At 45.4% G+C, this 26,222-nt stretch overlaps 1 long non-coding RNA gene across 1 annotated transcript; it reads left to right on the forward strand.

Annotated features, from left to right (window-relative positions):
* Nucleotides 1-127: 127 nt before the first annotated feature.
* On the forward strand, nt 128-26,222 carry LOC311234328. The gene is made up of 3 exons (XR_014620091.1): nt 128-246; nt 25,871-26,025; nt 26,124-26,222. It is a non-coding gene; the product is annotated as an uncharacterized lncRNA (long non-coding RNA).

Here is a 26,222-nt window from a genome sequence, read left to right on the forward strand (position 1 = left end):
TCAACGGTTTCATCATGTCGGGCGACGAGTTTCAGACCCGCTACGCCTCCGTCATGGACGGCATGCTGCGGAGCGCGGTCTCCGAGACGACGAAACTTTTCCAAACTATGGTCGAGGAGCTGAAAGAGGAGATCTCGGGTTTGTCGAAGGAGAACGCCGATCTGAAATCGAAATGTCAGGAATTTGAGAACGCGAAGAGAGAACCGACGACGTCGACCAAACGAAGTGCTACTGGTAGCCAATGTGGTGAGTTGGCTAAGCTATTAGCTAAGACGAGCTATTAGCTAACCGTCAGCTAGCATGCCGTTACGGGTCGTCGTTGTTGTTGTGACGCTATTCCAAAATAAACCATCCGAGTGGTTGTGCATCATGTGGAGTAACGTTAGTGATCAACCCTTTAAAAGATATGATGGGATATCATTTAGCCAGGTATGCGTATCAATTTATGTAGGAAAACCATACAATAGGGAACGGACAAACCACGTGATGACGCGTTGTCTTCTGGGTAGGTCGCAGCGCACCCTTCTGTTGTTTACATCCATCTGTGGCCTAAAGAGTACATCATGTTAATTTTATACTTCTTTTCAGAGTTATTTTTCCACGGGCAACACTGCGTCACATTTAGTCACTACAGTGTATATTGTTTACTTTAGCTAAGTGTATTTTCCAGTAGGGGTGGGCATTGATTGATTGACAACTTTATTAACAGATTGCAGAATGGGTACAGTACAGTACAGCTCAATACATACACTTGTTATGGGGATGCAGACCAGAGAAAGACTTTCGTCTTGTTTACATCAGGGTCCCCCATTTTCAATTCATCATAACATATATGACATATACACGACATACAGATAGACAGTACTGCTACATCTATACATTTATGACATACCAGATTTGCAAATACAGTACTGTTTGTTATACAAAAATAGTCCAGAAAAGAGAGTATATACATTTGACGTAGAAACTGTACATTGGAGGAGGTTGGGTAGGTGGGGTGGACTGTACATTGGTGGGGGGGGGGGGGCACTGTACAACTAAAACTGTACATTGGAATATTGACAACCATACTTCGTCATTTACTGTACATTGGAAGGGGTTGGGACATACAATGTATGGCCTAAAATGTACATCATGGTATATTTAGAAATGTGGACGATAACTGTATAACTGTATATTTGTTTTTCTTATATATAATAATAGAAAATGCTTTAGGAGCCATACAAGACTCTGGGATGGTAACAATTTATTATGTGCGCACACACACAAGAGAGGGGGAATGGCTTTATGGCAAGACCTTGATATTTGTTATCATCAACTATTCAGTTCGTTTTGATAGAGTAACGTTTGGCTACTTAAAATCATTGAACATACAGAGAGAGAGAGAGAGAGGCGGAGGAAGAGAGAGAAAGGGCACTGTGCCCAGCAGTAGGGATGGGCGTGAGTAATCGATTACTCGTAGCAAAAAAAACGAAATTATACATTTTTATGACATTATTATTATTATTATTATTTTTTACATATCTTTTCACATGTATGTGTAAGATTATAACTGTTTGTTGGTTTCCTTAAACATATATACGTGAATGAACAAAGATAAGTAAAAAAAAAAAAACTAATATATTTACGCTTTTCCCCTTTTCGAGTAATACATGATCAATCGAGTATAGCATGCGATCAATCGATCTGGATTTTTCTTTAAAATGCCCATCCCTACCCAGCAGCCATCCTCACTGTTTTGGGACCAGCTTAGTTGACATTAGCAGTTAACATTAGTTTAGGTCATTGAACGTGGAGTTTGTGATGTATTGTCCTCCCACTGCCTGTTTTTTTTTGTCATACAGACACTGGAAAATTACTCTGCTAGCGATGTGTGTTGTGGTTTGTGGAGGGACTGCTTGTGTCTGCGACTGCACGCATTCTGTAACAACTCTCGCTCGACATTACTTGCAGATAATAGCTTTCTGCTCAATGTCAGACTTTTCACTGTTTATAAACCTGACCCTTACCTTAACATTAACCCCACTGTTTATATAAACCTAACCCTTACCTTAACCCCACTGTTTATAAACCTAACCCTTACTTTAACCCCACTGTTTATATAAACCTGACCCTTACCTTAACCTAGGGCTGGGCGATATGGCCTAAAAATAAAATCCCAGACTATTATTTTTTTAATCCGATTTAAGATTTTAATCGATTTTTTTCTCTTAAACTAGAAACGCCAAGGAAATCATTCAAATAACCTTTGTTTTTATTTGACACAAAAAAAGTATCAAACCAAGATGAATGTCCCTATTGGGATTGAAGTGCAAACCTAACTTTCACCAATCTTCACTTCCCTTACCTTAAAGGGAAACTCCAACATTTTGGGAAATTAAATTAGCTTATTTGCCATCTACCCTGGGGTTAGACAAGAAGATGCATACCTTTTTCTTCTCTGTGCATGCAGTAGGAGTAGGAAGACGCACACTGTTAGCCTAGCTTAGCGTCAGCCACTGGAAGTAGGTTCCTCCATTAGCCTAGTTCCCAGCGTCTTCCTACTCCTACTGCATGCACAGAGAAGAAAAAGGTATGTATCTTCTTGTCTAACTCCAGGGTAGATGGCAAATAAGCTAATTGGCGTTTTCCTTTAACCCCACTGTTTATATAAACCTAACCCTTACCTTAACCTCACTTAGGCCTGCCACGATAACACATTTTGCTGGGCGATTAATTGCCCCCGAAAATATCGCGATAAGCGATATTATTGCGACCGGACCGGTTAGAGATTTTTTTTTTTAGACATTTATTTCCCCAAACTTTTATTTTGAAGCCCACCGCTCCGTCTTTTCCGGTGTTTTAGACTTTTCCCCGGCGCTGCACCTGGACCCTAGTCAGCAGCCCTCACTCATGCGATGTAAACCAGGGACTCGAATACGCATGTTGTTGTTGTTGTTGTAGGATATTGATGCCAAGAGCTATCTGTAGCTACTGCTGGATGGCGTTGGGACAACGCCTCAGTGAACTATTTAGTTTACTGCGACATTTCGTAGTGACTAGTTACCTAGCCAACGGAGGTATTATGCACTGGACTATTGCTGGAGGATTTGTTGATGTCGGGAGCTATCCGTAGCTAGCCGGCTGGATAACGTTACACAATGCCTCGTGTATTAAACTAAGTGAATAGTTGACTGGGTCATTTTGTAACGGTAGCTAACGTTATCTCACGAAGGTCCCACACTGACTAGACTAACGTCACGGTGAGGCAATAGCCTCTGTTTACATGCAGGCATTAGCAGCAGCAGCAGTGCTAACTAACGTTACATAGTTACAGAAACAGAAACAGGTGGGGAGGGGGTAGCAGCAGCAGCAGCAGTGCGCGGTGCGCGCTGCATGTCTGTGCTGAGACAGCGAGTGAGAACTCCGCTAAAGAATTGGATCATGATTTTTTCCGCCTCATTAAAACAAACGCGCAAATAGCAATTAATCGCGCCCGTCAAAATCATTGCATTAATTTTAATTATCGCGGCAATTAATCGATTTATTGCTTATCGCGGCAGGCCTAACCTCACTGTTTATATAAACCTAACCCTTACCTTAACCTCACTGTTTATATAAACCTAACCCTTACCTTAACCTCACTGTTTATAAACCTGACCCTTACCTTAACCCCACTGTTTATAAACCTAACCCTTACTTTAACCCCACTGTTTATATAAACCTGACCCTTAACTTAACCTAGGGCTGGGCGATATGGCCTAAAAATAAAATCCCAGACTATTATTTTTTTAATCCGATTTACGATTTTAATCGATTTTTTTCTCTTAAACTAGAAACGCCAAGGAAATCATTCAAATAACCTTTGTTTTTATTTGACACAAAAAAAGTATCAAACCAAGATGAATGTCCCTATTGGGATTGAAGTGCAAACCTAACTTTCACCAATCTTCACTTACCTTAAAGGGAAAACTCCAACATTTTGGGAAATTAAATTAGCTTATTTGCCATCTACCCTGGGGTTAGACAAGAAGATGCATACCTTTTTCTTCTCTGTGCATGCAGTAGGAGTAGGAAGACGCACACTGTTAGCCTACCTTAGCGTCAGCCACTGGAAGTAGGTTCCTCCATTAGCCTAGTTCCCAGCGTCTTCCTACTCCTACTGCATGCACAGAGAAGAAAAAGGAATGTATCTTCTTGTCTAACTCCAGGGTAGATGGCAAATAAGCTAATTGGCTTTTCCTTTAACCCCACTGTTTATATAAACCTAACCCTTACCTTAACCTCACTGTTTATATAAACCTAACCCTTACCTTAACCTCACTGTTTATATAAACCTAACCCTTACCTTAACCTCACTGTTTATAAACCTGACCCTTACCTTAACCCCACTGTTTAGAAACCTAACCCTTACTGTAACTAGGGATGCACGATATTGATTTTGACACCGATACCGATAACTTTAGGCTCCTCAAGCCGATACCGATAACCGATATTTATTGTATTATAATATTTTTTTTAACTGTATATATATATATCTTTTTTTTTTAATCAAACATTTTTTTTGGGTATTTATAAGCTCCGCCGTCATCGGTACTCGAGAAATTATGGAGTTTTTTTTTTAGGAATTTAAACGTCGCAAACTAATCTTGTTGGCAGTTGTCTAAGTGGCACGGTGGTGTAGTGGTTAACACTGTCGCCTCACAGCAAGAAGGTCCAGGGTTCGATTCCCGCTTGGGGACCAGGTTTCCATGATGCCAGGTACTCAGGTGGGGTATCTCCCAGGCCTTTCTGTGTGGAGTTTGCATGTTCTCCCCGTGCTCGCAAGGGTTTCCCCCCCGATAAGATAAACCCAATGGAAAAACATGCACAACAACAGATCGCTAACGCTGTGGCGTCCTTGACGAAGACGGACAGGAGCACTTGGATTGGTCCCCGGGGCGCGGCTCACGTTGACGCCCTATCTGCTCCCGGCTGCCCATGGGGGGAAGGACAACGGGATGGGAAAAGTGCAGAGAGACATTTCATCGGCGACTCAGTGCATGTGTGTGTGTGTTCCTGTGGGTCGCCCATCTCACGTGTGTGTGTTAAACTGCATGACAAATAAAGACTTCTAGTCTAGTCTAATTCTAGTCTATTATCTCTCCTGCCTGTGTCTCTGCCTGCTGTGCTCTCTCTTCCCCTCCCTCCCACACACACACTCACACACACAGACACGGGTGCTGCGCTGCCACAGACAGCTCTGCTCTCATAATGGACAGAACGAAATGTTCAAAAGTCTGGGTCTATTTTACTAAAGTCGATGCTGACAACGCTCGTTGACACAAGTGCAACAAGACATTTGCCAGTAATGTATACACGCTGGTACTTGTCAATGTGGCTGGCGGGGAGATAACGTTAGCTCCGAGTAGAGTAATGGCTGACAATACGGAGGTAAATAAACGAACGAGAGCTTCTGATTGGTGGTAAGAAGAAGAGGTGGGTGCAAGCCGTAGGACGTAATTGGCAGATCGACTGTCTGTCTCCGAATGTAACGTGACTACGTCACAGCCAAGAAGGGGAGCGCTGGATTTGTGAAAAACTCCCTGTTCCTAAACCACACGCTATCAGTTTTACCACAGTACTGGCAAAACGGGAGGAGGCTATAATAAAAACAAGCGCCCTTCATCCAAATCCACCCACACCGGATTTCTTTTAACCAAAACATTTACTATATGTTATCGGAGCTATCAATAACTTTATCGGGATGACGTCATAATTGCTGATATCGGCCCGATAATTATCGTGCATCCCTAACTGTAACCCCACTGTTTATAAACATAGCCCTTACCTTAACCCCACGGTTTATAAACCTGACCCTTACCTTAAGTTAACCCCACTGTTTATATAAACCTAACCCATACCTTAACCCCACTGTTTAGAAACGTAACCCTTACCTTAACCCCACGGTTTATAAACCTGACCCTTACCTTAACCCCACGGTTTATAAACCTGACCCTTACCTAAACCCCACTGTTTAGAAACGTAACCCTTACCTTAACCCCACTGTTTAGAAACCTAACCCTTACTGTAACCCCACTGTTTAGAAACATAGCCCTTACCTTAACCTCACTGTTTATAACCCTTACCTAAACCTCACTGTTTATAATAAACCTAACCCTTACCTTAACCTCACTGTTTAGAAACCTAACCCTTACCTTAACCTCACTGTTTATAAACCTAACCCTTACCTTAACCCAACTATTTATAACCCTAACCCTCACTGTAACATTAACCCCACTGTTTATAAACCTAACTAACCCTTATCTTCAGGGCTGTACGCTAAGCTTTTTCACTAGGGGCACAGGGGCACTTTTTTAAATAACAATTGACCATTATAGTGCAAAAAAAGATGTTGTTCCTGCCTCATTACTGTGGTTCTTTTATTTAACATTTAAGTGCTTTTGTTTTCAGGTTTGTATCTTTTATAATGAACCAACTGAAGTATTACCACAGCTGCAAACATTTCTTCTTTCATTGATAACAGTGTTCATTAGGGATGGGTATTGTTGTGAAGGGCCAGATTAAACCGAATATATATATTTATTTATATATATATATTTAATTGTATTTGTATATTCTCTAATATTCCCTGATATCCCTTGTATATTCCTTGTACAATATGCATTGAATATCCATTCTAGCCTACTGAACATCCCATAATAGTCTCCATTCTACTATTGGTCGAGACCTTGGTGCCAGGCTGCCATACCCCTCAGACCCAGTTCAAACGTACCGCTCCACATGTACGAACAAGTCCTAGTTCCGCGTAGGAATCTGACTACCGCACCACTAATGGGACTATTTGTTCATAGTGCGTATATATACTGCGCTACTACAGGCCTGTACACTGCGATGATATCATCGCGAATTGCCCCTTTAATTGGCCGTTGCGATTGGTAAATATTATCTGGGGGCGGGCTTGCGAGTAGTGCTTTCAAGCCTTGGATTCGCATTTCACTCCTAAATTATCCAAGGCGTATGATGACGCCACTCACGTGAGCTGAGCAGTGAGCACTCAGCAGGTATGATCAGCGGGAACAATCGACTGAGCACTCACTCTGATAGACTGGCTGACTGTCTGATTTAGCTATGAAGAAAAGTAAAGTTAGTATTGCTTCATATTTTCGTCGCGTTCGACCTCCTATAGTGAGCCGAACTGAACTGAACTCAGACACACGGAGAGAGCTGCGGCGTCTGCTCCTCCTCCAGCCCTCTCGCACCCGTGGCTGTTGTAAACACTAGTCTCTAGTGGGACACTGGGACCTCGGTGAGCCTGCCAGCCGGCTAGCTACTGATAGCTATCAACAAATGCTCCAGTAAGTCTAGTAGACTCAGGGACCGAAACTAGAGAGCGCCACCCGCCATTTGCGCTCAGTTTTTACGTTTGGCGCCTCCCACTGAGACGTCTGAGCGCTGTGTGACGGGCAATCAAATAGTCATGTGAAAACCGAAAATCATGATCCAATTCTTTAGCGGAGTTCTCACTCGCTGTCTCAGCACACATGAAGCGCGCACCGCGCACTGCTGCTGCTGCTACCCCCTCCCCACCTGTTGCATGTAAACAGAGGCTATTGCCTCACCGTGACGTTAGTCTAGTCAGTGTGGGACCTTCGTGAGATAACGTTAGCTACCGTTACAAAATGACCCAGTCAACTATTCACTTAGTTTAATACATGACTTTGAGGCATTGTGTAACGTTATCCAGCCGGCTAGCTACGGATAGCTCCCGACATCAACAAATCCATCAGCAATAGTCCAGTGCATAATACCTCGGTTGGCTAGGTAACTAGTCACTACGAAATGTCGCAGTAAACTAAATAGTTCACTGAGGCGTTGTCCCAACGCCATCCAGCAGTAGCTACAGAAAGCTCCTGGCATCAATGTCCTACAAGCGTCCTGCAAGCTACCTACAACAACAACATGCGTATTCGAGTCCCTGGTTTACATCGCATGAGTGAGGGCTGCTGATTAGGGTCCAGGTGCAGCGCCGGAGAATTCTTTTGCATGCTGATTCTGAATGTAGCGTTTAGGGTCCAGCTGCACCCCCGGAGAATCCTTGCTGGAGCTGGCCACTCGAGTATACAAACAGACAGTGGAGCTGTTTGCAGACAGCGAGGTGGCGATGTCTCGCAGATAATACAACTACAAGTATGATTATATAATATATATATTTTATTCAAAATAATAATTATATAATTTTTTTTTAATCAAAAACAATCGATATAAATAATGGTAAAATTGTTATTTAAAAATTTGTCCCTAAAAAATATTTTTTGCCCCTAAATTTCTCATTTAGGGGCAAGTGTGCCCCTAGTGAAAAAGCTTAGCGTACAGCCCTGTACTAAAGTAGGACTTTCTTTTCAGTCCAGTTTCTTACCCTCCAATAGTGTCACAGACGTAAAGCCTCCCCGCGACGCCACGTGTGGGAGTAAGGCCAAGTTCGCCTACCATCGGTATTGAGACATCGTGTATATTAATATTTGAATAGTCATATTTGGCACTATATCGTCGAGTTGGACGTAGTCTATTAAGCTAATAATAGTCTGTTAATATATAGTGCTTCGTGCGGTGAGAATACTACCGTAGTCAGTACCCCATCGTTTCGGGCAGAGAACTGGCTGCTTATCCAGGGTGGTTGACCCCACGTGAAGCTGCACCCGAGGAGCCCCAGAGCCGACGAGCGAGTGGACCTGTATACCGGATTATTCTGCCGACGACAGCCCGCCTTCCCAGGCACGGATTATGCTTTGTATACTTTGATTATTCCATGGATAAAGACCCCCGACACTGCCGTGTGTTGGAACCCCCCCCCCCTGGAGAGGACGCAAGGTGAGGAGACGCTCTGCAAGACGAGGTCGCTTCACGTCTCTCCTCCGTGGACCGGATGACGCCGGCCCACAAAGAGTCCACCTGCTTTCATCTGTGGTCCAAGGATCGCCGGCGCATTGAACGGCACTACAGTGGGTTCACCTGGGATACCCTTGGCCGGATGAGGCAGCCGGATTCTACCCCCCCCCCCCCCCCCCCCCCCTCCTACTCCTGTCGGCTTACAAGCGACCGGATTAACCCCCCCTAGCGTATCCAGTATATAATCATTAAAGTATCATTGCTGTTATTCCTTAAACTATTCCAGGTCGTATATGTACCACCTGCGCCTTCAGAGATTGGACATTATCTATTGATATACCGACGAATACTCTTGCCATAAAAGTGCATACTAATTCCCATTCATAAATGTGATTGATTTGATTAAGTGCTTGCTCTACACACCATCGCTGTGTAGAAATAAAGACTTATTTCTAATTCGTACATTTGTGTTGGATCCGTTTCATCTACGTGACAGTGTTCATCATAATATATTTATGCCGTGTACTGGGTGGCCGAATATTAAGTACAAAGGTAGTGGTAGTAAGTATCATATCTAGTAATACAGTCAGGGAATTGTACCCCTCAGTTACAATTGGTCCTTCGAGCCGGATGGTAATTAGTGTAATATTAATATAGTGTTATTAATATTGAAATGGCCTATGATGAACACTCCACGAAACGATCCTCCTAACCAACGCCCGCAGCGCGAACGACGGCTCCCTCAGTACTTAGAGGCTTACGCTGTCAGTCAACAACCTAGTCTTCTACTAACAGTAAACGCGGTAAAACTAGAAAGTAAAAGTATGTCTAACCCCAACGCCCAGACTACCCCGACCATAGAGGCCCCTACAGGCTCTAACGTAACTGACCAAGTTCACGGTGGGGACCAGTGGGAACCAGACATGACTTCACACCCCGCCAGTACTGAAGAAGTAGTCCCCGATGAGTCCCGGGAGGAATACAACGCTACCGAGAGAGAACTCGGCACGGAAGAAGACGGGGAGAGCACCGTGGAGATAGAGCTCCAAGGCTCCGCAAGGAGTACCCCGAGGGAAGGCTCCCCTATACAACCGCCTTCTCCCAGCGAGGCAGAGAGGACCCTACAGCAGGCCTTCCTCATCAGCCTGAACGCCGCTGCTGAACGCGACCGACTGCAGATCCAGCAGCGGAGCGAAGAAGAGCATATACGTCTAGAACTAAGACGCATTCAGAGAGAAGAGAATGTGGCCCGAGACCGAGCAGACAGCCAGCGAGCAGCTGCTGGTGCTCTACGGGACGCAGAGCGCGACAGACAGCAAGCGCAACTAATAGAACAGCTGATCAGACGGACAACACCCTCTCCCTCCGCCAGAGGCTCCAGGAACTCGTCTAGACACACCTCCAGGGCGGCATCCCCTAGCCGAGTAAACAACCCTGAACTTGACCAACAGACGAGGTCTATACCCCCCACAGACCACCTCCCCCCACCGGTCCAAGCGAGACCTAGCAACCGGGAAGGAGCAGCATATCCTGTGGAGAGGCTAAACCAGAGACTACAAGCACTGGATGACCTAACTGAAGACGAAGAGGAAGAGGAGGAGAACCACGCCCGACGACAGCACAGTACTCTACCGGACCAGGAGGTCCGGTACAGCCCAGGCTATACTCCCGCGGAGCTGCGCTACAGACCCCCGACTCTATACACGGGTGAGCACGATGCACGACCCGCACCGAAGAACAGCACCTGGACAAGCGGGCCATGGTACACTGCCGGTACCAGCCCATACCAAGGAGCGGGAGGAGACTCGCCTAGGAGGCCTCTCCCCCAACGCTCGCCGATGTATCCACAGTCAGCGTCATACATTGGCCCGCCTATGGTACCCGACTTCACCCAAGAGAACCGGGCCCAGTATACAGAACTCCGCATGTGTCTGGAGACCATGTTGGTGGATGTATTGGATGAACGCCATAAATACGCCATCCTACTGAAGCACTTAAAGGTACCCCGCGCACATAATATAGCGCTCGCCTACGCGACTTCCACCACCCCATACACAGCAGCGCTGGTAGCATTGGACCAGAGGTATGGGCGCATATGGGATTACGTGATCCAGGAGATCCGACACATCGACCGCTTACCCCCAGCAATAGACAATCGAGCACTGGACGACCTGTCCATCAGAGTGCAGTCCCTGGTAGGGATGTTGGGAGCGCAGAGAGAGAAGGGGAGGCATGAACTTTACGCCAACTCAAATGTGGAAAGGATCTTGGAGAAGCTGCCGCCCGCTCGACAGGAGCGTTTTAGGCGACAGAGGGACCACGAGACCCGAATGGCCCCGAACCGAACCTCCTCGATCTAGCAGACTTCCTGGCGAGAGAAGTCAGCAGCCTACGGCTAGATACATTCGGACGGAGCACCCCTGGCTCCAGAGAAGGAACCAGACGACTAAATGATGGAAGAAGATCGGTGACTGTGATGCACCAATCGGAGTCAGTACCGAGCAGCAGGAGCCACAGTACCCCCTCCAGAACGGAGAAGTGGAAGATAGTGTGCCCCTACTGTGAGAAAGAACACTGGCTAGCGCAATGTGACTCCTTCCCCAAGCTGAACGCGGAGGAAGCAAGTCAATGGATAAAGTCCAACAAGCGCTGTTTTCGCTGTGCGCGCTCACACATGGCAGCCGAATGCCGCTTAAAGAAAAGGTGCACCAAGTGCGATGGAGCCCATCTGGACATACTTCACGACAGTAACAGACGGCGCCCTTCACCCGCACCATCCAGCCGCAAAGCGAGCGTCATGTACATCGATCCCGCCAGCAGCAGTGGAGCCCGAGTACTCCTAAAAGTAGTGCGTGTGACACTAAGCTACCAGAATAAAGTCCTGGACACTTACGCCGTCCTCGATGACGGGTCAGAGAAGACCCTTCTGCTCGCCTCCGCTGCGGCCCAGCTAGGGCTGCGGGGAAGCGAAACCCAAATGACAATTCGGACAATAAGACGAGATTTGAAGACGATAAAGGGCGAGAATGTCTCATTCTCTATCGCAGCAAGCGGCCAGCCTGAGCGACGGTACCAGATTACAGACGCTTTCACCAGCCAAGAAATAGGACTGTCGCGGTACACATACCCCGTCGCCAAGCTGATGGAGAAATATGTACATCTGCGCAAGCTACCGATCCCGCTCATAGACAATGCTATGCCGACCCTGTTGATAGGCTCCGACCATGCAGACCTCATTGTCCCGATAGACCGGGTTCATACCGGACCCCGAGGCTGTCCTGCAGCAGTCGAGACCTGTTTGGGATGGACTCTCCAAGGCCCGCTCGCCAAATCTCTCAACCGAAGTACAGCCACTAGATGTCTCCACTCCCGAGTCACGGAGGGAGAAACTGCACTCCTGCAACACGTAGAGCGGCTATGGACCTTGGAACAAATGCCCTTTAAGAACGGAAAGAAAGACATTCGCTCTAAAGATGACATTTACGCCATTCACCTCCTCGAGACAGGGACCAAGAGAGTCCCGGTCAACGGCGTGTTGAGATACGCCACGCCACTCCTGCGGCGAGAAGGAATGCCTACTTTCCACGCCAAGACAGACGCCACAGAACGGTACCTGCTGAACACGGAGCGGCGCTTAGCCAAGAACCCCGCCCAAGAGAGTGTATACCGCGCTGAGATTGAGAAGCTCATCACAGCGGGACACGTCACAAAGATGGACATTAAAGAGGCTGACCAGACCACTGAATCGTGGTACGTGCCTCACCACAAGGTCCATCACAACGGTAAAGACCGCATAGTATTTAACTGCAGCTACCAGATCGGATCCCAAAATCTGAATAAAGAGTTACTGCCCGGTCCCACACTCGGCCCCTCCCTACTCGGCGTTCTACTCCGCTTCCGCCAGGAAAAGGTGGCCATCAGCGGGGACATTAAAGGAATGTTCCTGCAGGTGAGATTAGTAGAGGCGGACAAGCCCCTGTTACGGTTCCTATGGAGAGAGAAGCCAGGAGATGAGCACCCAGCCATCTACCAATGGGAAGTCCTCCCCTTCGGAACGACGTGCAGCCCCTGCTGTGCTACATTTGCACTACAGAAACATGTAGCAGAGGACCCAGCAGCGGACGAAGAGGTCCGACACAGCGTAAAGAACAGCTTCTACGTAGACAACTGTCTACAAAGCCTTTCAACCCAGGAAGAAGCCGAGGCTCTCCTGATTAAACTCCGCGCCTCATTGATCAAAGGCGGCTTTGATCTCAGGCAGTGGGCCAGCAGCGATCCGCAAGTACTGCGCAGCCTCTCCTCCGAGGACAAGGCAGCCAGCAGCGAGACCTGGATGGCTACAATCCCGGGAGAAGCCCAGGAGATGACCCTGGGATTGGTGTGGCGATTCAAAACAGATTCGCTTCACTACAGACACAAGCCCCTGACTACGGAGCAGGGAAGGCCGGCGGCGGCGCCGACCACCAGACGGAGTGTGTACACAACACTCGCCCGACAATATGACCCGCTAGGATGTATTCTACCGTACACCACCAGGGCAAAAATGATTGTACGAGCATTGTGGGACAAGGACCAGGGCTGGGACGACCCCATTCCCGCACACCTTGCATCCACCTGGAGAGAGTGGGAGATGGAGCTCCACTCACTCCCAGGCGTTAATATGCGCCGAAGCTACTTCCCACCCACGGTGAGGCCAGAGACATGTAAAATGGACTTACACGTCTTCAGTGACGCCTCAGAGGTCGCATACGGATCAGTAGCCTACTTGCGGGCCCAAGACCAGGGGGGAGAGATCTACACAGCATTTGTCCTCGCCCGCTCGAGAATAGCCCCACGCAAGCAACAATCTATCCCACGTCTAGAGCTCTGCGCAGCCTTAGCCGGAGCGCACCTAGCCACGCTCATCCAACGTGAGCTCACCATACCGGTGTCTAGAACAATCCTGTGGTCAGATTCCACGACGGTACTCGCCTGGATCAAATCGGACTCATGCAAGTACAAAGTCTTCGTGGGAGTCGGAGTCACCGAGATTCAAGACTTAACCGAAGAGTTAACCGGAGAAACAGAGTGGCGCTACGTTGATACAAAACAGAACCCAGCTGACGTCATCACCCGGGGGGTGCCCCTGGATGACCTCACCCGTCGCAATGTCTACAGTGACGGCCCCGCATTCCTAAGACTCCCGGAAGGACAGTGGCCCATGCCTATCCCGAGGGAAGCAAGTCCAGAGGAGGTGGAAAATAAGAAGTCTGTGTTCTGTGGATTGAGCACCGTAGCCTCCACCGACCCTAACATAGACGATTGCACGTCCATAGAGAGTGCACAACAAAGAACATTCCTGCGGTACCACCCGGAGTGCAAGTCCCCCGCTGATATGTCAGCAGCTAACTACGAGGAAGCAGAATTGCTTCTACTGCAGCGAGCCCAGAGAGACAATTTGACAGAAGGAACAGTCGTCATGATTATTGATCAATCACTGCCCAGAGCTATGTGGCCGGCCGGCCGCGTAAGCAAAGTGATCACCGGTGCCGACGGCAAGGTCCGAGCAGCTGAAGTGCTCGTCCAGGGTCGCACTTACACCCGTCCCGTGGCGAGGCTCATAGAACTGCCCCGACTCCCAGACACAATCGATGATGACCATGACCCTATAACCCTATGACTTTGTGAAGTTGACTGACCCCTACAGCAAACCCTTATGTGTAAATAGACAACGCGATTAATCTGTCTCTGTTTAACTGATTAGGTCTGGGACCAATCAGGGGGTGGCTGTTGTGAAGGGCCAGATTAAACCGAATATATATATTTATTTATATATATATATTTAATTGTATTTGTATATTCTCTAATATTCCCTGATATCCCTTGTATATTCCTTGTACAATATGCATTGAATATCCATTCTAGCCTACTGAACATCCCATAATAGTCTCCATTCTACTATTGGTCGAGACCTTGGTGCCAGGCTGCCATACCCCTCAGACCCAGTTCAAACGTACCGCTCCACATGTACGAACAAGTCCTAGTTCCGCGTAGGAATCTGACTACCGCACCACTAATGGGACTATTTGTTCATAGTGCGTATATATACTGCGCTACTAAAGTAGGACTTTCTTTTCAGTCCAGTTTCTTACCCTCCAATAGAGTCACAGACGTAAAGCCTCCCCGCGACGCCACGTGTGGGAGTAAGGCCAAGTTCGCCTACCATCGGTATTGAGACATCGTGTATATTAATATTTGAATAGTCATATTTGGCACTATATCGTCGAGTTGGACGTAGTCTATTAAGCTAATAATAGTCTGTTAATATATAGTGCTTCGTGCGGTGAGAATACTACCGTAGTCAGTACCCCATCGTTTCGGGCAGAGAACTGGCTGCTTATCCAGGGTGGTTGACCCCACGTGAAGCTGCACCCGAGGAGTCCCAGAGCCGACGAGCGAGTGGACCTGTATACCGGATTATTCTGCCGACGACAGCCCGCCTTCCCAGGCACGGATTATGCTTTGTATACTTTGATTATTCCATGGATAAAGACCCCCGACACTGCCGTGTGTTGGAACCCCCCCCCCTGGAGAGGACGCAAGGTGAGGAGACGCTCTGCAAGACGAGGTCGCTTCACGTCTCTCCTCCGTGGACCGGATGACGCCGGCCCACAAAGAGTCCACCTGCTTTCATCTGTGGTCCAAGGATCGCCGGCGCATTGAACGGCACTACAGTGGGTTCACCTGGGATACCCTTGGCCGGATGAGGCAGCCGGATTCTACCCCCCCCCCCCTCCTACTCCTGTCGGCTTACAAGCGACCGGATTAACCCCCCCTAGCGTATCCAGTATATAATCATTAAAGTATCATTGCTGTTATTCCTTAAACTATTCCAGGTCGTATATGTACCACCTGCGCCTTCAGAGATTGGACATTCTCTATTGATATACCGACGAATACTCTTGCCATAAAAGTGCATACTAATTCCCATTCATAAATGTGATTGATTTGATTAAGTGCTTGCTCTACACACCATCGCTGTGTAGAAATAAAGACCTATTTCTAATTCGTACATTTGTGTTGGATCCGTTTCATCTACGTGACAGTGTTCATCATAATATATTTATGCCGTGTACTGGGTGGCCGAATATTAAGTACAAAGGTAGTGGTAGTAAGTATCATATCTAGTAATACAGTCAGGGAATTGTACCCCTCAGTTACAGGTATCGTTAGGATTTTATCGATACCACTACTCTTATCGATACTGCTTAACGATTCGGTACTTTATCGATACTCTTATCTCTTATTATTTTGCAAATTTAATTTTTTATTAAGAACAGAATCGACATTGCTTTATTATTCTTTTATATAACTATTACTGCACATGGCTACTTTTTGATCAATTAATACAAGCAGTCGGATAAATTAAACTATTTTGGGACTTTCTATTTTATTTAGAAAATTCTTAAATCAGAATGTCCCACCCAAGGCATAAAAAAAATATTGTTTGTTTCCTGTTGGTTGTCAGTTAAGGCATGGGTAGGTAGGGAATTTATTTTATTTTATTTTTTTATTTTATTCTTTCCCACGGTGACTATGGATAGGGAATTTCTTTATTTAATTAAAATGTTCACAACAACATGGATGCATGTACTCTGCCAGCATGTTTAATATCCATAATACTAAAGGTTTGACTAAGATTTCTATGAAACTTTATTTAAAAAAAAAAAGAAAACATTTTTTTTGTATTTTTTTTTAAATTTTAAAATATATTGGGTCGCACCTAAATCGGCAGGGTCTGTCGGCAACCGGAAACAAACAATATTTTTTGTTATGCCCAATACCCAGCTGTTAAAAACGGTTTTATTGGTAGATACTTTTAGAACAATAGCCTGATGCTGTATTTTCCATGAGTTGAGTGGATGCATGACCGGAGCCATGGCACGAAATTAACTTTTTGACTCACCGGCCAGTGGCGGGTAGATGGGAAGCATATTTCTTACCTGCCAACTTTTTTTTTGATTAAAAAAATAATAATTATTTTATATCTTTTTTTAATAAAATATATATATTATATAATAAGATATTCCTTTATTGATCCCCTTGGGGAAATTCAGGCATCATAGCAGCATGGGGGGGAGGGGGGGAGGGGTACAGGTAGTAAAACAACACAGTATACAGGTAGTAAAAGACAACACAGGCAGTGTAAACAATTTGATCAATATGGTCAATATAATTTACTATCTGACTAGCTGAGGAATATTCACATTATTCACAGTGTCACATGAGGTGCAGTATGCATGAGGTAGTGTTATAATTTACTATCTACTGAGTATACATTAATCAAAGTACCAGGGTAGTCTACTTTGTCCCCCTTGGGTTCCTATAAGTCCCAGGTCAATGTCTGGTAGCAGTCGCTGTCGCTGCCCCCTGTTGTGGGGCCTGGAGGCCGCTAGTCGCTGCCCACTGTTGTGGAGCCTGATGGCCGCTGGTATGAAGGACTGTCCGAGGCGGTTAGTTGAGTGTCGGGGGGGGGGGGGGGATGAGTCTGTGGCTAATCATACTTGTAGTTGTATTATCTGCGAGACATCGCCACCTCGCTGTCTGCAAACAGCTCCACTGTCTGTGTGTATACTCGAGTGGCCTCCAGCTCCAGCAAGGATTCTCCGGCGCTGCAGCTGGACCCTAAACTCTTACATTCAGCATGAAAGGATTCTCCTGCGCTGCACCTGGACCCTATTCAGCAGCCCTCATGCGATGTAAGCCAGGGCCTCGAATACGCATGTTGTAGGACATTGATGTCAGGAGCTATCTGTAGCTACTGCTGGATGGCGTTGGGACAACGCCTCTGAACTATTTAGTTTACTGGGACATTTTGTAGCTACCTAGCCAACGGAGGTATTATGCACTGGACACTTGCTCGAGCAGTTGTTGATGTCGGGAGCTAGCCGTAGAGCTGCCGCGGTATTGATTATTTCCTTACCGCACAAATTTGCAAAATATTTCCTACCGCCGCGGTTTTTACCGCACGCACACAAAAAATTTAAAAAAAAAGTTTGAATGCATTTTTTTTTTTAGTAGTAGTCTACTCTTTATAGCATATAGCCTGCCTCTAGTCTAAATGTCTATCTTTAGAGGATGACTTTGCAGCATGAATATTGTTTGGGATTCGGCAAGCACGCATTAGTTATTGAAAGTGAAACACGGATGCGCAGTTCACTCTGTGTCGCGGGCAGGGGTGGTTACCCCTAACCCCCCCCCGACCCTTTCTTATTATTATTACTATAAAGTTACTACTTTATAATAAAGGCATTCGTTTTGTGGCATTGACATTATATAGTTATACGTTCAATAACATCAGCGTATTTACCGGACCATAGCAAGCAATACTCTATTCATATCTCAGTTCCTTTCTTTGCTCAGAGCGTGCTGAGTTGTCCCATTCTGCGGTCTGTTAATAAAGTTTTCAATCAGACAAGTGTATAGAACGAAGGGCTTTTATTATAACATTCGTTGCAGACAGTAAAATCATTATGTCTCGTTTAGTACTCCTGAGGCGCGATGTTAGTCCACTCCGGCGGAGAGTTAAAGCTAACGTTATTAGCCGTGTTGTGATGACCTGACATTCAGGACGTAAAAACGTGTGACGCGTCTCTCTTCTGACCAATCAGTGGTCTGCAATGTTTCACGTGACTTTTCTGGTACCCAATAGGGTCGCTTGGAACCTCGATAGACGAGTAGGGTATATCTGCAGAGCCGCAAGCCCAACGAGAGGAGGGTAATTTATTATTATTATTATAAAAAACAGCGGTGACGCGGTATTCAGCCTACTCTGCGGTGGCCGTGATGTAACAGCGATACCGCGGTAATCGCGGCAGCTCTAGCTAGCCGGCTGGATAACGTTACACAATGCCTCATGTAGAGCTGCCGCGATAACCGCATTACCGCGGTATCGCTGTTGCATCACGCTCACCGCAGAGTTAGGCTGAATACCGCGTCACCGCTGTTTTTTATCATAATAATAAAGTTGGCTTGCGGCTCTGCAGATATACCCTACTCGGTTCCAAGCGACCCTATTGGTCCAGCCTGGCTCTGCGGCTCTGCAGATACCCCCTACTCGACGCGTCACACTTTGTAGCCTCTGAACGAAAACAGAACGCCGCGCCGCCATCTTTACTGCCTCGCTAAGGATGCATTTCATTCAGGATTCAAGTGCAATAAACAAAAAAGAATGGATTCACTGTGTATTCTGCCTTATTTATTGATGAAACAAAACCGACATCAACCCAATTTACCACCGAGCGGAGAGTTTAGTGTCACAACAAGATCGCTGATGTGTTAAGTTTGTTGTTGTTATTAGCCTAATGCTACCGTCAGCCGATATGTACACGAGAGGTAACGTTAAACCCGGGTTTGCTTGGTAGAATACACAATGAGCGGTAACGTTAGCTTTGGCAGAATAGACGCAACGAGAGTCTGGTTAATGTTGTTATTGATTGATTGATTGATTGAAACTGTGTTAAACTCTGGCTTGCTGCAAGCCCTCGGACATCTATGCCCACGGAGCTTTCAGTGTACACAAGCGGCGCCGCCTGCGTCCCCACTCCCCACACGGAGACAAACGGAGTAGTATCTGGCTGCAGTGGAAAAGGAACGAAGTACCAGGTGCCTAAAGCGGGTCGAGTCGAGTAGGTACTATGCAGTGGAAAAGCGCCATTAGACTAGAGGCAGGCTATAAGAGTAGACTACTAAAAAAAAAAAAAATGCATTCAAACTTTTTTTTTTTTTTTGTAGAAAATATTTCGCAAATTCGTGCGGTAAGGAAAATATCAATACCGCGGCAGCTCTAGCCTCATGTATTAAACTAAAAGTGAATAGTTGACTGGGTCATTTTGTAACAGTAGCTAACATTAGCTCACGGAGGTCCCTCTGACTAGACTAATGTCACGGTGACTGTCCGAGGCAATAGCCTCTGTTTACATGCAGCATACAGAAACGGGTGCGGGAGGGGTAGGGGGAACAGTGCGCGGTGCGCTGCATGTCTGTGCTGAGACAGCAAGTGAGAACTGCGCTAAGAATTGGATCATGATTTTCGGTTTTCACATGACTATTATTGCCCGCCACACGGCGGGCAGACCTCTCAGTGGGAGGCGCCAAACGTAAAAACTGCCCGCAAATGGCGGGTGGCAGGCTTTAATTTCGCCCCCTGACCGGAGCAGTGTGAGTGTGAGAGCGCACGCTTTGCGTAATGGGCGTGTCATTAGTGTCAGCTGAACTCGCACCAAACAAGGCATAGGAAAATGACAAAGGGCTGTTTCGTTCTCGGGCAGCACTCCTCCCTGCTTGCAGTGCTTAACTAGAAATGGTTGCAGTTTCTTCAGCTTTGCTAAAGGGATGTCGGACTCGGCGCAAACAGCTACAAAGTCCTGCACAAACTCTCGTCTTGAATCTGCTGACTAGGTACTTGCTGTAATTGTTGTTTTGAAGTGCTGGTGTGTTTTGGGAAGCACGGCGTTTCCCATTGTTTCTGACATGACTTTTCGAGACTAAATGACCATCGCACGTATTTTTGCGGGTCCAATCCACAGTATGTTGACAATATTTACAAAACACTTATCGCCGGAGGCATAAAAATCATTCGGATACTGCTCTGCTCTGAATTGAGGGTTTAGTGTGGTATTTCGTAGCTTTTTAGATGATGTTAGTACCGAAGCAGCTACACGCTTGGACATTGCTGTGTTGTTGTGAAGCAGTATGGCAGTGACGTGTGCGTTGTAACCCGCTTTAGCGTCCCGGTCATGTTTGCTTTGCACCAAACGTTCCATCGTTCTCCCGAAAACGGAATTTCAGTCCAAATTATGGCAAATTCTGCAATATTCCACGTTTTACATTTGATTCAATTTTTTTGATCGCAGGTTTCATATGGCTCTGCTAAAAGGGTTGTGAAATCAGTACTCGCATGGGTCCCCCCAAATATTTTTCTGTATTAGCACAGGCACCTCCCACTGAGACATCTGAGCGCCGTGTGGCGGGCAATCAAATAGTCATGTGAAAACCGAAAATCATGATCCAATTCTTTAGCGGAGTTCTCACTCGCTGTCTCAGCACAGACATGAAATAAATAAATTGGAAATGCAACAGAACTAAGCTGGTTAGAATAACAACATGCAACTTGACATTTCTGATTGTCATTTATTGTTGAGCCCCCATGTCAGAAAAATACAAACACTGTAAACATTTTTTAACTAGAGCCTACACTTAAATAAAATAATTTATTTGAGATTCTCTTAAAATCTTTCTTTTTTAAAATGTTTTATTCTTAAACTAATTGAATCTATTGAATAACAACCTGTTGAATATAACTACAGTTCAATATCTTAAACTAATTTAATCTATTGCACCGTAGTTGCATTCAACTGGTCGTTATTCCTCTGACTTCTCTGTCATCTACACACCTACACACACACAGCTCCCTCCCCGGTCCCCGCTCGCCCCTGTCCTGTAAGGTACACGGACATGTTTGTATGTTGCACGGTACTTCCTGACTTACCTAGGCATAAAAGAAAACTAGGCAACCCGTGTTTCCAAGTAAACAAATCACGGAACGATGGCCAGTTAGCCTGCAGCACCCTAGTACTACTAACGTTAGCTCTCAGAACGGTAGCCAGAAGCCTGCAGCATCCTAGTGCTACTATCGTTAGCTCTCAGAACGGTAGCCAGAAGCCCGCAGCATCCTAGTACTAGTAACGTTGGCTCTCAGAACGGTAGCCAGAAGCCCGCAGCATCCTAGTACTAGTAACCAGGGAACAAACTTAACTTTTTGACTTACCAGCCATTTGGCTGGTAGATTTTTAAAAGTACCAGCCGGGCAGATTTTTTACTAGCCAAAAATTATAAATAGCTTTTTAGTATATCGCCATGTGTTATTATTACATTATAATACTCTCATATGCTATTTTCAATTAATATCATAAACAACATAAGTAGTGATGCACCGATGTGAAAATTGTGGCAGATGCCGATAACCGATATTAATATTGCTGTTCTGGCCGATACCGATAGTTACCGATGTCGATATCTCTGTATAGAAAACACTTTTTTATGATAATCAAATAAAGAGCTATTTTCCAAAACGCATATTTTTTTTTACTTTTGTAACTTATTTTCAGAAATGACTGATATTTTTAAACTATTTAAGGCCAAAACATGTAATTTTTTATTTTTTTTATAAATAAATATCGGCCCTATCTTTATCGGACCGATACCGATGTGCAAAAAAAACTGCCATATCGGCCGATATTATATCGGCGGCCGATATATCGTGCATCACTAAACATATGGAATATTAGCATAATTTTGAGTGGACTGAAGGAATGAGTCGGCGTTAATAGTTTTAAATGCAAATAATTTATTGAAACATAGAAGTGGGGTCGGGACACACACACACACACTGTGTTTCAACTCACCACCCCGCATCATATTGTAGTCTGTCTTCAAACTTCCACTCCTCTCAACATTTTTTATATTTGAATATCAACATTATCTGTCCATCCTCAGTAATCCTCAGTTTACTATAATATACTCCTGTCCTGAGTCCTGACTAGTGACTCTGTCGTCTTTCCAAACGCACACACACACACAGGGAAGGGGAGAGTGCCCCCCCCCATTTCCCTTTCCTCAGTGCTGTTTATGGCTCTGTCTCGTCTGATCATCAGGATTAGCTTGTTAGCTGACGTTAACGTTGTAGTGATTGGTACATAAACGTTAATTTCGGGCGATGTGGGCATAAAGGAATGGCGACGGTGCAAAGCATGTAGCTGCATTGGACTCGTGAGAAGAAAAAAAACATCACAGACTTATCTCGCGTCTGTAGGCGCACTGCTGTGTTAACGCTGCTCTGTTTTCAAGAAACAACACTGAGTGGGCGGATATTAGTGTTGTCAAAAATATCGAAGTATCGATACATATCGATACTGAATATTTAAAAAGGCTTCGATACTCATTTCCCGAAGTACCGATACTTTCTGCAGTATCGGTACCACCAGCTGGCGAGTGTTCTACCGCAAGTTGTTGACGCGCTGTTCAGAGCGCTCGCCCCCCCGGCTCCTCCGAGTCCAGCCCTCCCCCTCACAGAGTCACAGAGAGCCGTCTTCTTCAGTTAGTAAACAAACATTTTAGCTGAAGATGGTAAATGCAGAGCCTCCGCAACTTGTGCTTGTGGATAAAGAAAGCAGCAGAAGTGCTGTTTGGAGGTACTTCGGGTTTCAAGTAAACAACGAAGGACAAGCTACAAATGCCCCAATGCTATTTGCAAGCGGTTATAGCAGTGCCAGCGCCGATCTCCATAAAGAAATGAAAGGTTCGTGACAGCTGCTCTTTCAACGTCACTGTGACTGAAGCATTAAACCATTAACTCTAGTTTAATACATGATACGTTGTCTACTGATGGCGCATAATATCAACAGCTGCTTCGTTGTAACGTTACAGCTACCAGCTAAAGTTAGCCCCCTTAGCTTAGCTGGCCACAGTTATAAATACTGCATGGTAACGGAGTAACGTTAACGTGTAAACGTTATGTCGAGGTCATACAATACTACAGTCGACATAAGGTTAACGTTACCCCGTTTCCACCAAGTGTTTAAATAGCAGCAATCTTGTTGAAAATGTAACATTACTAAAATGCTCCGAGCATAGCCTCTCTGTCTCTCTCTGTCTCTCTCCATCTACTGCTACCTCTCTCTCTCTCTCTCTCTCGCTCTCTCTCTACCGCTACCTCTCTCTCTCTCTCTCTCTCTCTCTCTCTCGCTCTCTCTATCTACCGCTACCTCTCTCTCTCTCTCTCGCTCTCTCTCTCTCTCTATCTACCGCTACCTCTCTCTCTCTCTCTCTCTATCTACCGATACCTCTCTCTCTCTCTCGCTTGCTCTCGTTATCTTTAAATAAAAACTGTTACTAACTGTTCAGTTTGTGAGGTACATGCAACACAGATTACAGTGTTTACATCTGTCTGCTTGAGAAAATACCATGTTCTGCATTTGCAATAAAAATGATTGAAGTGAGATGAACAGTTATTTTTAAATGTGTGATCTAAAGATAAACAAAGGGTTTTAAAAGTGTTATATTTATCTTCTCTTATAGTACCAGACTCGAAGCTGAGGAGAATCAACCAGCAACAAAAGCTACATTTGTTAAAAAAAATAATAAAAAAAATAAAAAAAAAAAATATATATATATATATATATATATATATATATTTTTTTTTTGGTATCGAAATGGTATCGAAGTATCGATACTTTTCAAGGTATCGTATCGAAGTCGAAATTCCAGTATCGTGACAACACTAGCGGATATCATATGACTTGCGGAGTTGCTAAGGGTTTTTCAAAATAAGAGTATCATATGAACCTGAACGTTGCTAGCTGCCGGAGCCCAGATATTATGACTGGAGCTGCGCTTGGGGCGGCAATGAGACCCGCACAGGATTTTCAAAATAAGAGTATCGATATGAACTACACCCGCCAGCTGGCGGGCAGACTATTATTGTTAGACGCCAGACGGTAAATCTACACGCATTTGGCGATGGGCGCCCAGTTATTTTGTTCCCTGCTAGTAACGTTAGCTCTCAGAGCGGTAGCCAGTTAGCCCACAGCACCAGCAACGGTAAGCGTGTCTCATTTAATTTCCACCCCTATCGATTGCGTCCTCCTGTGTGTAGACCAGACAACCAGCTCTGCGTGTGCTCGCTCCACTAGTGAGGACTGGTCTCGCCCTCTGCTGGCGCGTGTGTGTGCACTACAACCAATGCCGTCCCTGTCAAAACTCTGTTTCAGTGTAATAGAAACTGAAACGCATCTGTGATTTTGACGGTATTGATTTTCAATACCGTCGGGATTTCTAAATACCCTCGTATACCGTAATACCGTCATACCGCCCAAGCCTAGTACAAGGTTTACACAACAGCCCCCACCCCTTTTTTTTGTATTTGTACCTGACTGTACTACCTGCTGTCAGCTGTTATCTCTCTCTGTGTGTCTGTATGAGCTAGCGTTAGCTCCGCGGCTGGTAGGTTGCCCCGAATTAAATGAATGACTCGGTTCTAAAGCATTCGAGTAGTTTTCAATCACTGCACTTAGAAACAATCAAACAGCGAGAGCATTTCGGGAGCATATGACCAAAAACCAGGCAATTTCGAGCCCTTAAGGAATCAAATAGTCTGCTCTATGGCTGCATGCTAACGCTAACGTTATGCGCAACTGTAGGGAAAACCTGGCAGCGATAAGAGGAATCGATAGTCACGGAGGCATGCGATTCCAGGAATCGGACTATTAGTTTCGATTCCCATCCCTACCTGTGGAGTGAGTGATCTCTTCAACTGTTGTCCAGATCATGTGGTCAAATTTAGGATAGTAAGTACAGATCTACACATGGCAGGAATATCTACTCAACTCAATTAATTAATCAAAAGTATACTATTCATCAAATCGTCATCTGTGGCCCGGTTTATAATTAGCTGGATTCTGTATATCATTCTTCCCTTGGGTTTATCACCGGTGACAGTTATGGTTCCATCATTGTATCTTAGATGATAACGTCTGGTAGAGGCAGACATGACTTGTCTTGTACTGGAATCTGTTTCTGTATAAAACCATTATTGATGATCTTCCACCCTACATCACTTAATTTACATTACATTTACAGACACATCACTTCATTACTGGACAGGACTCTGGACCTTATCATACTCACTCTGGTGATTGGCTTGCCCTTGACGTGTGGAACATTTTGCAAAGCACCTTAAAACTCAATACTTTAATAGCCATTGATCAATGTAAATCTATAATAGCCAACCATATCACCTCCGTTTGTAGTTGTTTTAATTAATTTACATTGTTTATATATAGTCCTATATGTATGTATATCATTTATTTGTATTGACTGTGTGCTATTCTCTACGTCATTGTAAATGAGAGTTTGCTCTTGGTGATCTTTCGAGATTGAATAAAGATTGAATTTGCTTTTACAGACCCGGTTCCTCTGAGCACCGTGCCGGTGGAGAGATCAGTGCAGAGGCAAGGGGAGCAGCAGCAGGAGATGGAGGAAGGTCAGGAGAAAGACCAGCACCACGACGCCACAGGGGAGGACAACCCTCAAATGGCACTCATACTCATAAAGCCGGAGGTTTGTGTGCGTGTCACAATGCCATATTTTTCTCTTGATTTACATTTTGGTTTGTGTGATTTTGATAAATGTGTGCGTCTGTCTTCTGTCCCTCACAGGAGGCGGATGGTGGTGTCTGTGTTCCTCATTATGTGATGTTGAAGCAAGAGGGCGGTGAACCTACTTTAGTCTGCCGACAAGTCTTAAGTGAAATTCCA

Source organism: Notolepis coatsorum, assembly GCF_963971535.1.
Source record: "Notolepis coatsorum genome assembly, chromosome: 1".
Classification (NCBI taxonomy): Eukaryota; Metazoa; Chordata; class Actinopteri; order Aulopiformes; family Paralepididae; genus Notolepis; species Notolepis coatsorum.